Source organism: Dermacentor andersoni, chromosome 4 (genome assembly GCF_023375885.2).
Source record: "Dermacentor andersoni chromosome 4, qqDerAnde1_hic_scaffold, whole genome shotgun sequence".
NCBI classification, from domain to species: domain Eukaryota; kingdom Metazoa; phylum Arthropoda; class Arachnida; order Ixodida; family Ixodidae; genus Dermacentor; species Dermacentor andersoni.
In genome coordinates this window covers 156654333-156671659 of record NC_092817.1, presented here as the reverse complement: position 1 = coordinate 156671659, position 17327 = coordinate 156654333, and the positions used below count along the sequence as shown (strand labels likewise).

General features: G+C 43.8%; 2 protein-coding genes across 2 annotated transcripts in view; one reads left to right on the top strand and one right to left on the bottom strand.

The window, feature by feature from the left end:
* Positions 1-3185, bottom strand: part of LOC129386509 (uncharacterized) — an 80195-nt gene extending 77010 nt beyond the window's left edge. The window contains exons 1-2 of the mRNA XM_055074577.2: positions 3103-3185; positions 320-463 (exon numbers count right to left, since the gene is read on the bottom strand). The gene's annotated coding sequence lies outside the window, so the exon portion shown is untranslated. The remainder of the gene's footprint in view (positions 1-319; positions 464-3102) is intronic.
* LOC126537970 (uncharacterized) overlaps positions 1-17327 on the top strand; it is a 147223-nt gene that overhangs the window by 52448 nt on the left and 77448 nt on the right. The window lies entirely within an intron of this gene.

Here is a 17327-nt window from a genome sequence, read left to right as displayed (position 1 = left end):
AACTGGGGCACTGGCGCTGCCGTTGGTGCAAGCAAAGCGCAGCTCAGTGGTGTCCGGTTGGCGGGAGGGCGAGGGTGGAGGCATGAGGGAACCCTTACGTGGGCTTCGTTGTGAAGCAACAATTCAGCCATCAGGCCCGCCTAAATTTCTTCGTGGCAAAGGCACTTTTTTTGTAGTAGTTTTCGTTGCAGAGGTCCTAACCATGCATAGGAAGGATACGGATTCGGCTGGGACCTAATAAAATGTTTTTTTAGAGCGGTCGTTTTGTTATTGAGGCATTCGGGGTAAAGGCGTTAGACTGTAATGGTATTACACGCACCTGTCGTGCGAGTCTTAAAATACACAAAGAGTGGTGTCTGCCTTGAAGTACTTCCTCCGCTCCCACCAGTTCGGCTGCCACCGCCGCCATCGCTGCCGCCAAAGATATCTTCCTCAGTATCGTCAACTTCTTCCTCACGGAAAGCTGCGATGTCATCAGTGGGAGAATAAGATTACAAAGGCACTGTTGAAGAGTATGAAACCTTAAACAGCAACATAAGAAAAATAGACATGTCTCATCAGTCAGATTATGCCACATTGCTCAATTGCACCCAAAAGTAAACGTGCGACAATATAAGTCAGAGCTCACGTGACCACATAAGACAACTTCTCATAGGTGCAATGGGGCATACCATGGGCATTGCATTGTCTAGCATGTTATTGTAGGCTCACTGCGTCTGTCGCGCTTGATCACGTAGCAAAGCTACACTTCCCCGCACCCAAAGCACACTGTCACGGCCAGGATGCGTTATACATACACGGTGCTTTAGGTTCAGGCACTGCTGTTCGTTTAAGCTGAGCTGTGAAGAGTAAGCAACACATTACCTACTATTTACTATTAACATTTAACTACTACAGAATTTAAAACCGGTATCTGTGGCGGGGCAGCACGTGCTCGAAGGCACAACAGTAGAGTCGAAGAGGTAGCACTAGTTTCTTGCAGCAATGCTTTCCTAGACACACTTGTTTACAGACATCAGTGGCACCAAGTGACAAGCATGTTTGCATCGCTTTTAGTGGAACTTTAGCGTTTGTATTACTGATAACCCAAAACCGGCACTCGCACAATCTAACTAAAGTCATAAAATTGTGGCGGGATGATTATTTTGAGTACTATGAGTTGGTAGTTGTTCTTGCTCAGTGCAGTACATGCAGTAAAAACGGCTAGGGACCACAAGATATATAGTGATGCGTGAGCGAGTCATTGCGCTTGTTCTTATTATCGTCATGTTCTCGGACACGGTGACATACACAGCAGCCCGTACGATCTGTAAGCTGCTCCCCACACATTATGTACACGTCATTGCAGATGCAGTTCACGAATTGCATTGCCTGTTTCTTGTTGCTATACATCTGGCGCTACCCCATGTTATTGGGCAACAAAACTAAACAAGCTTAGAACGTGCAGAAGAGACCACTATTGCTTTACATCGCTGAGCTACATTTTTCAAGTGGTAGGAAAGGTGTAGTATTGGAATAACCACAATTGTTTTTCAGTTCCTGAGGGGTGCTGCGCAGTAAATCCTGCTGAACGTAATTGTCCAAACAATGATTTCGAAACTGGCGTTTGAATTCTCAGAGAATAACTAATTCTGGGGAACATGTGAGTCATGTGAACCCGTTCTACCCAAACAATGACTTTGAAACTGACGTTGGAATGCTTACAGAATAACTGGCTCTGGACCGTCTCTAAGACTAACCCTGCGTAGAACTCTCGTGTGCAGAGCATCGCGATTGGCCTTTGCCTAACTCCTCTCTAGCTGTATGCATAAATACTGCTTGCGGCTTAAGGCATATAAAGAAAATTATAGCTTTTAAAGATTAGTCACTGATCTAGTTCACTCACATTCATTGCATTGATTCCCATGCAGTGAAATAACTGAGCGTAAGAAATATCGTCCTTCGTCTTTCTTAACTACACTTTTTCACCGTAAGTATGAAGTAACTGTTTGGCATTAGTGCCGTAGCATATTGTGAACACCTTTCATTGTGTCTCAGTTAGATGTAGCTCCCATGTTGCATTTAGCGCAGTTTAGGGTCCTATCAAGCCAGAAATAATTTATATTTAGACAAGCAACGATGACACTGCCTGCGTCGGAATGGTGGGTGTAAGTGATCTAGAGCTCTTTGATCCACGAGCACTTGAGAAATTTGTCCGAGCCAGATACTTTGTGTGGTCGGGCATTCGGACGGAATGCTCTATACAGCGAGCATGAAACGTGCGGGTGACTTTCTGCCCATTTATGCTCACCCTCGTGATTGACAATTGTGAGAGTTAGATTGAAAGATAGGAGTCTTTAAAAGGTTCGCGAGCTTTACTGGTTCGTGAAGAAAGCCTCATGCGCCAGAGATACTGTAGTTCTCGTCTATACTGAAATTATGCGTTCCTTTCCTGGTACTTTTTTTTTCCAGTATAGACACCTGCATCGAACGAATATGCCGTGATTACGCGAAAAAATGCAAGATGAGTAGTGGCGCCACTGTCTCGCTCTCTCCAATGAAATGTAACCCGATTTACCTTTTTTGTTAACCTTCGGTGCAATGGGCCTGTTGTTATATCAGTAAAAGATGCACAGATCTGGTTTCACGTACCAAATTGAAGATACCATGATGAGGCACGCCGTTGTGAGGGACCCAGGATTATTTTTGCCCTGCTGGAGTTTATTGCCGTACACCCAATTCACGATACAGGGATCTGTTTGTATTTTTTCACCGTTGAAATGCAGCCGCAGCAGCCGGAATTTGATCTCGCGCACATGGCGTACAAGCCACTGGGCCATCTTAGCGGTTCACATTAGTCACACAACTGGATGTTTATTAACAGGCATAGTTGGCGGCCGATTTGGTATAGTTGGCGGCTCACGCCTAATAATTGTATTTTAACTATACTCTTGCGTTTTACTACATTCCTAAATCTCATTGCCGCATGGTCAGTGACAAATGGAAAGTCCGAAAAATTAGCTCCACTTCAAAGGCTACGTCAATTCATGTACTATGCTCTATGCTAGTGTAACGCACACTCAGAGACGATGAGACTGTGGAGATAGGCATTGGGATACTTACAAGAGTTCAGGAAGACGGCCGCCAGAACGCCGACCAAGACAACGGAAAGCAAGCCGAATGTTACCAAGCAGAACAGTCCTATGGTGGGGGCCTTTCGGCTTCAAGAGAATAGAGGCACAGGAGTCAGCGACGTATGTTAAACAGTATGTAATGTAGCACTTGATGTGTTTGAGCGCACTCTGTACGATATTTTTCATGGAAGAAAGGTGGCACTCGTACTTGAACAAGTGAATGAGCTCAGGAAACTAAGACACACAGATAGTGATATGCAAACTAACGGGTATTTGTATTTTAAAAATTTATGAGAGGCTCTAGAGGAGAGATGTGCACGACAACTGAGAAACATCAAAAGCAAGACAGGGAGCGACAAGCAAAACAACACCGAAACAATGATTTCATCAATTTGTGAGGTGTATATTTAATGCCTGCATATGCGCAGATTCTAAGGGAAGCGTGACGAGGAATAGGTTAATAAATGTGCAACAAACAAACCAGCATTCTTACGCTGCTTGATATTGCTGCATCTGGTTACATTGTTTCCTTCTCACATTTTTTAGATTGCTAGATTTTCAGGACGTGCATCACATGTAGTCTCCCATTGTGTACACCTATGTCATGCAGTGTGTCTGCTCATCTTAATACGTATGTACGTATTCGCTTAAAATATATAAATGATCATTTCAATACCATGAGCCCTATGAAATTCATCTGTGCATAATTGGGGATATTCAAAATGCATAGTCATCTCGCAGCACTGGCTGCATCCGCCATCTTATCTGAGGTGTAGTTTCACTGTGCCAGTATTTCGTGCGTCTCGGTGATCTTGGCCTCGTGGCCATTTCAGACTCTAAAATGACATAGTCGTCTTCATCGTCCCGCGAATATTGCAGAGCTACTTTCACTCTGCGCCTGCCCCTGCCCCCGAATGAACGAAGCCAAGCACGCCTGCTTTCTGCGTCTTGTGACACCCACACAAACGGCGTTCTAAAGACACGTACTACCTTGAAACCGAAACCATCGCAGAGGCCTCTTCTCGCGGTGACTTGCTCTTCGAGCCTCGGCTACGTACCCTTTACTAACTTTCACACGCTCTCGAATTTTCGATGGCAACCTCTAAAACAATTTGACGTCGTACAACAAACCCCACCTTTGCTGCATTCGCAAGAAAGCGCCTGGCACGTGAAAGATCCGCACTGAAGTCGTACCCATTGTTCCATTTTTTTTTTTCTTTTACCTTGTATATTTCTTGTTTCTCGTATCTTTCTCGTATCTTCTAGGACTCTGAGAGGGAGAGGGGTAAACACTTGCCGCAGCAAGAAGACTACCGGAGTCAAAACAAATGAAACTACGTATTGGTTGGCCACTGTTTATCATGCCGATTTTATTATGATGGTGATCTTGTTTTTAGCTATTGCCGAACAAAACAACCCAGCCTGTTACCGGCGTTGCCCCGAGCACTTTGCTCCGCGTATGACAAGGGCGAAAGCAGCAGCTATGCATGGAGCTATGCTTTCGAGAGAGCAGTTTCGTTTTACCATGCCTTACGCAAGATGGCGAATTGCACTTTGCTAGAAGTCAATACACGGCATTTGGCATTTTAAATATCCCAATTAGACATTGTGCAAAAAAAAAAACTGCACTACATTTCTTTGGTCCTCCCCCCCCCCCTCCCCCCCAAAAAAACGAAGATACAATATCATTTCAGAATATTTAATTCTTATCTTAGAAGACAAAGAAAAGAGAGCCTTGAGGAATACTTAAAAGTCATTTCAAGTTGCTGTCATGACAAGCTCGCACAAACTCATTTACACCTGGGGGCATGATGCATAATAGACTGCACTATACGTTATAAAAATTCCGGCAGCCCGCAGCAATTATCGCCTAAGGGATTCCTCCGAGGTTAGCCAGTCGGGTACACAAGGCTGCTCCTGCTGCCATACACATTGACTAACAGAGTGTTTATCGGTTGTACTTTTTAACTGCGGCAATGCGCGGTAGTATTGATACGAAAAATATTCCACAAGCATTTTCTTCTAGTTAAAATAGTTTTTTAGGAAATGCGTGTGCCCGATAGCATGACTCTGATATTTTAAGTGAATAATTTGATTAGGTGCAAATTTGCGGATTAGACATCCGAGTGACTGGGATGCTAACTACGAATAGTCGCTAATCAACACTTAACGTGCATGCATTCTTTGCCGAACTCCCCAGGCCTTTCACGCGAAAAGTGAAATGCCTTGCATGTGCACAAAAAGCGTAATTTACAAAGACATTTAATTCTTAGTATAGTGTAAATGTAGATTATTGGTAGGTTTTAACGATAAGGAAAAATTTAAAGGAACAAAACTAAAATAAAAAGGCATTACCCACAGAGATAAATAGGGCAGCTTAGAAAACGCATGGGGAAGCCTATATTTGGGGTGGGTCATCCGAAATTTCGGAGCGGCTCATCTCGAAATTTGGGGTTGCATCAACTTGAAATTTGTAGGCCAAAAAAATATGGGTGTGGGCCAACTTGTAATTTGGGAGTGGGCCTACTTAAATGTGTTGGGTGAGCCAAGTATAAATTTGCAAGTGCGCCATCTCGAAGTTTCGACAAGGGGCAAATGATATTTGGTGGCGCGACAGCCTGAAATTTGGATGTGAGCCCACTGAAATTTGGGGGTGGGCACACTTAAATTAGGGAGTTGCGCTAACGTGAAATTTGAGGGCGGCCAAACTTAAATTTGGGAGTGGGCAAGCTTAAATTCTGGAGTGAACCAGTGTAAAATTTGTACGTGGACCAACTAAAATTTGGGGGTTAGCGAACTTCAAATGTGGAGGTGGGTCAAATTAATTTTACCTGTGGGCCAACTTGAAGTTTTGGGGCAGGCCAACATCAGTTTGCGGGTGGACCATCTTCAAATTTGTGGCTGGGCCAAGTCGAAATGGGGGGTTGGTCAAACTAAATCTGGGGTTGGGCCAACTTAAATTTAGGGTTGGCCCAACGTCCAACTGAATGCTGCTGAGCGCCTTTTAATGGTATAAACACCTCGCTGGCAAGCGGACGCGTTGAGAAGCGTGGCGCGTTTTCAGTGGGCCTTACCAAGGCGCGGTCAGAACGCAGTGAAAGCTTGCGTGGACAAGGAACGCGCTCATTACGCAGGCTTGCTAGAGCGACAGCGAGGGTGACTGGTACTGCACTGCATCGCGGTGATGCACTCTTCACTCACGCGACGCCTCACGGACTACGGCGGCAACTTGCGTTCCCCTTCGACCACTCACTCTGTTCCGTCGAGGCCAACACCCTCTGAATATAATATTGAGAGGGTGTTGTCGAGGCGCGCTCGTGCCGGGCGTTCTGGCTCGATTATACTCCGTTTCAGACACCAGGTGCAACGCTGTGGATGCTAGCGAGACTTCTTGCAGTGGCTGCGTTCGCACTTGGGAAGAGTTCGATGTTCTCGATCGCAATTGTGCGAAATAGTTCTTTATATATGCTCAGCGCCGGATGAAAAAAAGTTATATTGTTTGAAACAAACTGCACTATACGGCTACTAATGCATTGTTTTAGAACAATTTGGTTTTCTTTGCTTTACTTTTCGGCTTGTCTATTGGCAGCCCATTGAGGCAGCCTCAGGTGTACACTCGCGCGAGCCAACGGCGTTGGGCGCGCAGCGATACATTTTCGTCACCGGACTTCTTGCATAGCTTCCACAGCGTTGCACCTGATGTCGGAAACTAAGTATAGTACGATTGCATTGTACATATCTAGCGGACAACTTTCCGTGGCAATGAAGGGAAAGCTACGGGGGCGGAGGTTCTGCTCAAGTGTTACCGCGCCAAGCAGTTCGCCACCATTTGACGGTGCTTTTAGTTTGCTCGGAACAGACGCCGAATTGACGCAGCTTCCACGTGCGACGGTTTCGCGTTTGCCCAGACGCGTAAGAGAAAAACGGAAAAATACGTAAACTTTTTACATTCAGTGCTGTATTTTATCTTATTTAACTGTTGCTAATAAGGCGTTTATGTTTTCTCTTCCCCAGCTTAAACTAACGTGGATGAAAACACGGGACTCTTCAGAAGCGCTCTTACTTGTGCGCTCTTTGCCTTCGTAGCTTTCTCTTCATTGTACCGAAAGTTGTCCGCGAGTATATAAGTCTGATGCGGCGAGAAAATGTGACGATTGTCTACTACAGCCTAAGCATTAATTATTTGCCACCGAAAAGGCCATGGCTAGGCGCGCGTAAGCTAGGAGAAGCAAGTAAGCAAAACTACGCGAAAACGAAGTTGCAGCCGAGCCAATAAACGGTCGCCCATTAGTAACAAATTTTCAGAATTTGTCACTTCATCATTGACAAATAAAGCTGGACGCTGCAATTCTAAAATGTAATATGAGCATAAGCGATGTTGCCTCATGCGAAATTGTTTTTTTGGCTACAATGGCTTCCGAGGTCCCTCTTTGCGAAAAGTGCTAACAACTACTGTAGCGTTCCAGTTAATGAAACTGAACGTCGATAAACCTTTTATTAAGTTTTGGTGGCCGTTAGATATAAAAATTAGTAGTCCTCATATTTCTGATAAGCCATGGACACTTCGCGTCTGTTCATGGGACATGGGACAGTATTGCCTATGATGCTTCAGTACAAGAGACGACACATTTCACGCCATTTGAACTTGTTTACGGTCGGACAGTAACAACGACACTAGACGCGATGTTACCTGTAAACAACAGCAGCGAAGACAACCCTAACCTTAGCGAGTACATAGAAAGGGCACAAGAAGCACGGCAGTAGGCAAGGCACAGTATCGTACAACAGCAACACGTCGACGCAAACCGGTACAACCTAGAGCGAAGAGTGGTGCAGCACAGCACAACCCCGGAGACAAAGTGTGGGTATGGACTGCTATAGGTACGCCCGGTCTTTCGGAGAAGTTACTGCGCCGTTAATTTGGCCCCTACACAGTACTTCGCCGGCTAAGTCCTTTAAATTACGTGGTAACCCCTGAAGGCCAAGTCTGCTCCACACGACGCAGGACTCGGCCAGGGGTAGTACACGTAGTACGAATGAAGCCTTACCGTGAAAGGCATTGCATAGCAGTATTTGCACACACGATCAAGATTAGCACCGGCCATCCTCTGACCACTGTCCTTTTAAAGCAGTTGGCATCTCTAGGCCTTTTCTACCCATCGAGACGATGCTTCTTAGGAGGGGGCTAATGCCGCCAGGATTTCGAGAACAAAAAGACGACTGCCACATCCCAATTGCGCTTCAAAGAGCCGCCACACCGCAACGTCAAGCAAAGCATCGCAAGGCAACGCTGGGCCGGTGCTGATATACCGGCGGCTCGTGCACGAGAATAGGACAACTGGCACGCGACAGGAGGCGACAAAGAGGAGAACGACGTTCCAAGAAGCGAAGCTTGAGGGACGTTTTTGTTGAGTGTACAGTCGGGTTTTGTTGACAGGCACAGGTTCCCTCAGAATAAATTAATTTTAATAGAAATGGCTGTCTTAACTGTTGGTTACAATATGATTTAATGCGTTCCTGACAAGAGAGTATTTTTGGCGGCAATACACGCGCTAGCTACCTATGGACAAAATTTAGGCAATGAATATGTGTACAAATAACTGCCATCGTGCATTGAACAGGGAACGAGTCACGCACCATCACTTTACAAGCACCTATGGGTGAAGGCAGCTGCAAGAAAATAGGAATACAAGTGGTATATAAAATACTTACTCATCACCATTTAAGGCTAGAAAGATTACAGTTCTTTAGAAAGCATAACATTGTAAATGTTTCAATTCATGAAGGTGACATACTAAGGTATACAAAAAGCAAGATTGACGCTGACGTTAGGCACACTAAACTCCTTATATTAAATACATTTTCTGGCTGGCTGGTTTCTTTCCCAATCAATGGTGCCAGTAATCATACAGCTTAGATGCATATTTGTTAGTGGTGTAGACACGTATCTAATAATTACTTGCAACATAAACGCCAAACATAGTGCTGCTGATAGGCAGGGACGGAACCGTAGGAGAACCCGATCTTATGGTTTCCTGGTGAAGGAGGAGGAGGAGAAACATTTATTAAAAAGATAGGACAAGCAGGTGTCGTTCTGCTTGTGCGGGAGGCGCCCTTAGTCCAATAACAATACACTGAGTGAAACGATACACTGAGAAACAATTCATCTGCGGAGAATTCGGTTTGGTGCGTCTTGCATGCGACAGATTGTTATATGCTATACGGGTCTGTGATTTCAGAGGTCCATAAGTATACGATGAGTGGAGCCCTTTGCGTTGGAAATGAGTGAAAATTTTAAGTCTGGTCTAAGTACTAAGCTCGGTTTACAGCAGCCTGTATAAACACTTCGGCTATAGTGAAATGCTCGCATCAGCGACAATAATGATAGGATGCAGGCTGTTCTTCAATTTTTTTATTTCACGCCCTCGAGTACAAGAAACAAATGCACGAGAAACATACATACGTTTCCATTGACCTCAGGCCTAGCGAACGAATTGCAGATGAGTTATTGAACCAAGATGGCCACTAGCGTTCGAGGAGTTACACAAGGTGAGGTACGGTTGACCAACCCCTTTACTTCATTCACTTACACAAATTTCAATAAAAATATTGCAGAACAGGAATGCAGTACCCGTATTCAGAAAGAGCTCTTGCAATACATGTTTTCCTAAGAGAAAATTTCACCCATTTCTCATTCTGGACATGTAATCAGCAAATGCGACCTGTCGATGAGAAACAGCATTCACGAACAGAAGGCTTTGTGAATTTGGTCCCAGATCTTGAGGACGACTGAAGAGTGCGATAACTTGCTCAGTTTAGCTGTCCTACCTATGAGTTGCTCGGGATCACATACATCGGCGTAGGCCATTTTCTCCATTGCAGGATGGCTTGTAACACAAAATTATTTTACTCTTCGGCATGCAGGTAAATCACTCTGATAACGATGATCGGGATTTATTGGCACCCCGTTTGAAACGGGGTGGTGACAGTCACCTACCCTGCTTGAGGTAATTGGATATGCTGCATGTGCCTTTATTTCCTGAATGGTTCTATACATCTCCATAATTTTTTTTCTTTTCCTGAAAACTTGTCTATCCACTTTGTAACGTTAGCTATGCCTGTAACAGATCCGGCCGTTTAAATCTCTGCCCTGATTTTTTTTTCTTCAATACTATAATGAATCTTGCAATTCTCGACAGGTTGTTGCTTCCGTCCCCTCTAAGTGAAAGCGCTTCTTGAAGTTGCGCGTTACCTACGTGTCTCACTAGGTGATTCCGTTCGCACTGAATTAAAGTGTGCTTAGTGGTCTCTGAATTTTTGCTGCAAGGCACACACGACTTTATCTCATTGCGAATATTCGTTCCGCGAACAGACGACTGCGCCACCATGGTGGTGCGCTGTGAAGTTACTATTGTGTGGTGCTAATTGAATCAGACTGCACCGAGGTTGCAGTACGCGCGCTCTGAGTCAATTTCACACTTTCGTAACAAAAGTTGAAAATGATCACCGTTGCTTTGAATTAAAATGAGCAATCACATATTTTATTGTTGCCATGATTGGTGGAATAATTGAAACAATCACATCCTCGGTGGGGGGGGGGGGGGGGGCAGAGATGTGACATTTTAAGTATGTGCCACACGGGCCCGCTCTCCGTATCCTCCTCTCAGCCATCACAATGAAATGCAGTATAACTGAATGAATGTTTTATAATAATACACATTCGCAGTATACAAGGGGAAATTCATTATTTGTTCATCAGCGACAGTTAAAGCGGCATATGCCTACACCCTTTTAACGAGCCTACGAAGAATTGTGGTTGACAGTTTAGCGTTTTATATTCTTACCGGTTAAGCTGCTGTCGGATGTGCTGCTCAGAAACAGCTGTGACTGTTCACCTACAAAATACAACAAACAGAGTTCGTCGTCTATGCAGAGGAAGTACGTATGTTTCTGCTTTACTTATTTCGTGGCTTTTATATATATATAAAGATATTGTAAATCTTTGTGTAGCAGATTACTTCAAAAGATGTTTACATTGTCATAATTTTAACCTGTGTGTCCAAGAATAGTAATGAAGGACAGGTTATTTGGAAGGAATATATATATACAGAAAACATCGCGTCACCTTTCGTGAGGCATAAGCTGCAACTCAGTTTCTTTCACTGGAAATTTATGTTAGAGTCCCTTCGGCCTCTAACTTGTCCATAATAATGTAACTCGACAAATAATAGTTTATGTTTGCGAAAACATGAGTAACAACTGAAGCATTAAACTGAGTAAACTACTTTGTTGCCTGGAAATTTACGCGCCACAAAATTGTCTGCTCTTCGTTAAGTTGTGCACTCGGTGCCTCTGCATCTTAAAAAAAGTATTTTGAGTGGCGGGGGGCTTCAGTTTCAAATGACAGGGTTGAATTACGTGAATTTCCCCCAAGAAATAGATGTGACGCATTATCTTAATAATGATTTAAATATGCGACTAGAGATAATATATACTATTTTTGTTCGAAATGCCGGAATGTTAGGTACTTCCAAGATAAAATTATTGGTGAATCACTCAGATGCCCGAGGAAAATTTGCTCATCGCCACTGAACTTCTAGAAGCTCTACAAAAACATATTTATAAAGGAGATCTACTTCAATGGGATACTTAACAGGGGAACACATTTACAGATAAATTTCTAGACACTCTCATCTGATAAGTAGCTAGCAGGCATTCCTGAAGAAAAAAAAACACGTTTGACAGCTAAATTTTGCCCGCACAAACAGTAGAGGGCAAATACTTGGAGGAAGGTTTGCTGCACATAAAACCATTTAGTTTTCAAGCCGAAGATACGAATGAGTGTTTTTTAAGCGGAGTGTTACTTGTGTTCCAACGGTCTATACTACTTTCAATTTGCCATCCTTTGATAGGTGTCGACGTTAAAATTGAGGAAATCGGAGTGTCTTCCGGCTCATCATAGCAAGCAATTGACGCGGATAAAGAAACATCCATCTGAAACAGTTTCACGAGAGACGAGAGAATCTCTGCTTACCGGTACTGGTGAAGAACTGACTTTCCTCTGAAACACACACACAAAAAGTGAAGCCGCTGGTACGTGACGTCGGCATGAGAGCAAAACAAATACAGGCACCTAATGAAAGTGGCAGTCCTTGCTGTAACGAAAAAGAAAACAGTATGCCTGAAGAACAACCACTGCATTTGCAGATCAATCACATGACCAGGCGCACAAACCAGGCGCTCAATGAGAATCAACCAAGAGGTCTTGCAAGCATTTCGCTGATTCTTTAAACGAAGGGGTGTGCAGGGAACTGCTCTGTAATTCTGATGGCCATTTTCGCATTACACTCGAAAGTTTGGACGGTCAGCTGGCGTGCTCTGAAGAACCGGGCGGTCGTCTCGGAGATTCAGAACGCGCTGCAAGCGTCGGCTTTCATATAGTGTGTGTGGGTAGGTTTGCATGAAGGTGACATAAAATTAAGATCTCACGCAAACTTTCGAATCTATCTAAAGTTGACTTTTGTACAATGTTCTTGCCTAAACAAGCAACTTTCGCGCCCGCGTTGGTACACATACTTAATAATTGGAGAGTATGAGTTGTCTATGTGAATTCCACATATTTTATTCCGTGCTATGAATTGACATAATTCATCTGCGCATACGTACACCTTCGTGTTTCGAGGCGGAACATTTGCGTGCATGTTCAGCGAGGCACGCAACTTCTTAGGCAGCTAGAATGTGCTTTCGTCCCATGAAACGCGCCCACCACTCCACGCTCGCTGACAATGCACGTGGCCTCGCAGCTGTTCTTTTTGACCACGTGACTTACTAGTGGATGAAATTAAAGACAAACCACGTGACTTACTAGTGGATGAAATTAAAGACAAACCCAGGGAAATAGGCAAAAGAAGTTACCGTGTAATCTACTTAAATTTTCATAGCCACTATGCCACATTAACACATGTATTTCCAGGGATTGGACGAAAATGGGGGCATAGCCAGTGGCGCATATTTAGTACCAAAGTCTGCCGAGCAGTGGAAGACTTTGCTGCTCAGCTTGGACCCAGAGGTGCAGCTCTGGGCCGTCCGGATGGCCGAACACGCCACCAGAAAGCAAGGACTGGCCGCCGTCTGAGGAAAGGGGAGACTGGGAGTTAGTCTCCCGATCCCGGCCACCCCTGAACCCCATCAAGGACATAATAAAGTTTTAACTCTCTCTCTTTGTGTATATAGGAACGTATCGGGTGGCTCATACCCTTCTATCCAAGTTGGGTACTGGCCAAGAGAGGCCTGTAGAGAAGCTAATAATCAAGAGAGCAGTTAGTAAAAATACAGTGGCCGAAGCTCACTGCATATATCAAATATATCCAGTGTGTAAACAACGGGCAACCCCAAACCAAGGAAAGGAAAGAATGAAAGGTGAGTTTTAAAAACGGGTGCCGAAAAAACGGCAGCACGGTTGAGGGTGGGAGAAAATGAGGTTCGTAAATTATGGAATTTGCAGACGTGTAATGGGGTCAACTGCCACACGACGAGGGTGATATGAGATCGCTCGGAATAATTTTTTCCTGCAGTGCACATAATCAGAGTAATAATAATAATAATGGTGATGATAAAACAGCGCAGTGGGGATTAATGTTGCGTTCGGAGAGAAGAGACAGCAGATGCGTGTCCAACACGTAGATGTACCAAATGAAATTAAAACAAGTGCAACCAACTTTTGGCGACGCAGTGTGTTTCTTATTTGCGAACATTGCACCTGGCCTAAAAACCTGGTGGCCACGTGCAATAGTGGCCTAATATGTCACGTGACCTCTAGCTCCCGTATTAGTGATGTAAAAAGCATACTTGTTACCAACCCTAAGCTATGGAGCGGCGATGCTTTTTAAGCGTGGTTTAAGTTGGTTGAATGAAATAAAAGAATATTTGTTTTACGATGGTCGCGCTTCGGAAAAATTCTAGCATCGTAGCGCCGTAAGGAAGCAGGCAAGTATGTATGAAACTAAACGAATCTCAGATACGTCTGGCAGTGCATGAAAAATATAGTAACACTCGGATCTCCCAATTTCCACTATAGCGCGCGGTATTATCGTGGCTGGCACTTTTTAATAATTCTTTGCTTAATGAATTATTTAAATGAAATGGCATGGAGCAACTTCGTTCTCACTATGGTGCTCATGGCCATTACACACATGAAATGTCACAACTCGTCTATACAATAACATTACGATTACTTTCGCGACATGTGGCTATCTCATCTTGAATGTAAACTTCGTTGAGGGCTTTCACTTGGGCATAGTCCAGCGAAATTTTGAACGCTTATCACTACTTAGGAGAGGAGGCTAAGAGAAAGCTTTAGCTTTGGGCCCCCTACTTAAATACATCGGAAAGGAGAAATATTTTTCTACGCGACCTGTATACCGAATTTGATGATGTTTTGTAAGGTATAATGAAAAAGTTAAAATCTAGAAACTATTAGGAGCGTACTTTCATTTAGGCCCTCAACTGTTCAAAACAAATTGTCTAGAATTGTAAAATTTAGCAAAAAAACGAAACTTTCAAGTTTAGAACTCTGTGGAAGAGCGGCCAAATACAATACCACGGTTATGCAAGCTACACTTATATACTAAGGGAACAAAATTGATATAGTAAACGCAGATCAAATATATTACAAACGATGTGAGGGTCGTGTACGCAGCTGTTGTAAACATTGTAGCAAAGTCACATAGCCTCTAAAATAATATATGAGACTTCTTTTTCCTTTTTTAATCCACAGGATGCAGTTGACAGAACTGCGATATCTTCTTTTTGGCGCAGAGCAACAAACTTGGCGGCATTATTTGTTATCAAGCTAGGTATTTTTGGGAATTTTTTTTTAGATTTCAAACCCTAAATTATAATTGCGCTTCCTCATAACACTAGGGTTTAGTTCTTTTTTCTCTTAAATGCAACGCATTTCACTAAAATTTGTGCTAACATTATTTTAGAAACAGTCATTTCGGTTGTTAACAAGCATTTCAGTAGACGGCTTCGGAGTTGAGCCCGAGTTAAATCTTCCTCCTAATATACTGCAATGGAACAGGGTGGTATAACGTACTAAATTATAAATATGTAAAATCATCGGAATAACTGATACCAACGCAAAATGAGTGCTTGGGGAGGTAATGCCCATGCCCTGCACGTAACCTACCTTGTTAAAGAATTTGAGCAAGGTATAAGGAAAAAGGATTTGATGCTATGTATACTTGACTACACTCATAATAGTGGCAGCTTCAGTTCTGATATACTTATTTGCCCTTCTGCGAGATGTCAGTCGATCTTCAGTGTCATGTTCGTATACTATTGATTTATCGGCGCTTGTGTGATTTGCCAAATGAACTGCACTTCCTAACGCCCCATGACATCTTCTCCTGGCTGCCGTTTGCGAATCAACGAATTGAAGAGATGGGCGCCTCGAACAGGCGCTCAACGGCGATATAAAGGAAAGATGTTGGCATCATCATCATCGTCATAATAATAATAATAATAATAATAATAATAATAATAATAATAATCCTATTTATCTGCACTGCAGGACGAAGGCCTCTCCCTGCGATCTCCAATTATCCCTGTCCGGTGCCAACCGGTTCCAACTAGCACTCGCCAATTTCATAATTTCGTCGCACCATCTAGTCTTCTGCCGTCCTCTACTGTGCTTCCATTCTCTTGGTACCCATTCTGTCGCCCTAATGGTCCAACGGTTATCTCATCTGCGCATTGCATTTTCGCGTGGCTTTTTTGTAATTAGCGTTGGGTTTGCCTAAAATAGTTATGTATTCCCGTCGTTCTTGTGAAGTACGTTAGTCAATGGTTTCACGTTTGGCTAAAGCTTGCTTTAGTATTTTCCTGAATAAAAAGGAAGCTTCACACCTGATATATTTGCACGTATGCATGATACTCGCACAATATCTTTTTTTTTTTTTTCAAGCGGGAACGGGCTCATCACTTGCCCACGGTCTGCCTTGTCTTTATATTTTTTTTTTACGTGCTACAATCAAGTCATACTATTTTAGCAGTGCTTATTGCTATGTCCTAAGTAGGTGGCGGCCATTATGTTTCTCAAAGGAAGCAATATATGTTGGCAATACACATCGCTTTGTATTTAGTAGCGCAACCTACCCGCACAAATAACGACATGCATGCAGCAAACCAATGGATGCGTTTGCACAACGAAATATCACTGAGCTAAGCAACTGAAACACATGTGCGACACCAACAAACGAGGAAACGCCGAACGCAAGCATCGGTAACTCGATCGTCCCTACGCAGCAGCGTCTGCCATTCACGCAGCCTAATGTCTATCCCGAAGGAACTAGACTACTTCTGTTGCTGAGGGATATTTAGCCGTAGCCAAACTACTTGCGGGAAGCCGTCATGCTCTGATTTCTTCGTAACCGCCTGGAACGCACCGGAGCGATCTCTATCCAACCTCTGAATAATTGCCTGCCTGCCCCTTATAATTACGCGTGTATCGCTTGTCAAAACTACCGACAATACCATAAAACAACGACTGTTGCTTACCCATGGCTGCGCTTAAGAAGATCGGCAGATGAAGCAGATTACGTGCGCTCCTTGCGATTCCAAAGCTCGATACACGCGCTTCGGCGCTCGTGCAGCCTCTTCCTCGTCTTTAACGGCTGCTGCGGACGCTGCATTATGCGCACTAATCTGCTTTATTTATGTTTGTGAATCGCAACGTAAGTATAGAATACAATGCGATCTAATACTGCGAATACTCCCAAATGTCTCAGTCCCTACCCCATCTATTTTGCGACTGCTCTCTCTGTGCTCCACAGCTGGATACGCTGGCTTCTGCGCTGGCGGTCACTGGCTGGCAAAAATTATATGCAAGTATTGTTTTGCGCGCAATGTGCGACCGCGCGGTAGCAGCAACTGCTACGACGGCTGCTTTGTACATTTCAATACCACGGGACTAAATTCAAAGCTTTTAAGAAACCACTGCGTTATGCGGTTGCTGTATATACGGATCCCTTCTTCCTGTCCTCATCATCATCTTGTACCACTCTTTTTTGTCCCCTTTTCCTTTTATCATGTTAGGCATAAATCTTTCGACTAGGTGTTTTTGCAACCTGTACATACAGAACTGATAAATCTGCTAGAACAACGTTGTGATCGCTCAAACCTGGCAACGCCCGTACATTGTATACATCAGGC